Here is a 1,688-nt window from a genome sequence, read left to right as displayed (position 1 = left end):
GATCGAGTAGAAATGTAAAACGATGAGAGGTAGAACCATTCATCTTTAAAACAGATGTAGTTCTTGGTACATATTCAGGTAGATGGTGCATTGAGTGTAGGATATAACTGGAAGTTGAAATGGAGGGAGTGAAACTATTCTGTTACAGACACTGAAGTCATTGTAGCTGTATTGCCTTTCTAGAATTCTGGACACTACATATAGGGAAACAGGGTCATATTACATACTGACCATTTACCTTTGGTATTCACTTCAGTACCCTGTATAAACATATGGATATTGGAAATGACAGAATTCAGTTATTGCAGACCAGCTATTCATGCCAGTCTTAAAAACCCAGGGTCAGACTAATCAAGGGAGCGAGATTTCTCCCACAGGAGTAAATACCAAAGGAAACAAAGTGCCATTTGGTAATGAAACATCTGGAAGGAAGCTTGATCATCAAACTGAAATCCAGATATGCATAATTTCTAGACTGCAGATGGGTTAAAGATGAGGATTTTCAAAATCAGATCAAATCTATCACACATCTTGGTCCTCATAAAACAATTGGTAAGTCCAAAGATTTGTTTTCCTGACAAAACTTAGGGGTAGACACCATGTGTTCTGTAAATGAAATTGTTCATTTACTATAGGATCTTAAAATTGCTTGATAGGATATCATATATAAAACTGGCATACATTCCGGCTCGTGAGTAACCAGAGACACCGTGATAATGACTCGCAATCACTCCAGTCTTGTTAAACTGAATGCATTTAAGTATTACAGCCTCATGTGTTTTGATAGAAATGGCAGCACAGAAATTGTTGTCTGACTGGGGTGTATATAAAAATCAGATTAGAGTAGGTCCATGGGATACTTAAATAAGTACTAGATAATCTTTGTTCATAGTAACCACATGAATGACCATCACTGTTCAAACACTCATTTCCTTTGTTTATCAACAGGACCACACATGAAACCAACAGGATAAGCCATTCATTCAAACCTTTAGATGATGACACTAAAAGATTGTCAAACAAATGACAGAATTTTGAGGACACCAGTGTGAAGCTAACAGTAGGTGAATTTGTATTTGTAAATAAATCTTTGTGCATTGGCACAGCTGGATGTTGCAGGTATGATGATGTGGGTCATTTAAAGTAGTAGCGGTAATAAGGTATGTGGACGTATACAAATTGAAAGATACGCTTAGCAGAAAATAGGCCTGCCGACAAATTTTAAATCCAGAGAGTCTAAAGGGCAAAAGAATGCAGAATGATATGAATGAAATACTTTTTTTCTTTAAATTCAAGTATAAATCTAAATGCAGTGCTAATACAATATAGCTCAAGAAGTATTGGCAACTACAGAGATACGAGATAAGTGTCTTGTGATCCCAAATGTGTGAACATGTAGTAATAAATCCAACCATTTTCATGGTAGTTATACTTGCAGATGTATATTAGCCTACGCTGTTTCATTTTTACAGGTTTATATTACCAGCACATTTGATTTCAATAGATTTGAAACGGAAAAGAAAACGTGTTAAAAAACATTAACTTTTACTTGCATATCCAGTTGTGGATTCTTTTATTCTTCAAAGACCCTCTGGCCTGACTTCTCCAGAAAAACTCTAGCGACCCTCATTTGGGTCGCGACCATGGGGCTAGAAGCCACTGCTCTAAGGGCTTCTTCAGTTGGGTAC

Source organism: Penaeus monodon, chromosome 24, assembly GCF_015228065.2.
Source record: "Penaeus monodon isolate SGIC_2016 chromosome 24, NSTDA_Pmon_1, whole genome shotgun sequence".
Taxonomy (NCBI): Eukaryota; Metazoa; Arthropoda; class Malacostraca; order Decapoda; family Penaeidae; genus Penaeus; species Penaeus monodon.
The sequence above is the reverse complement of the archived record's forward strand: the minus strand, read 5'-3'. Positions refer to the sequence as shown.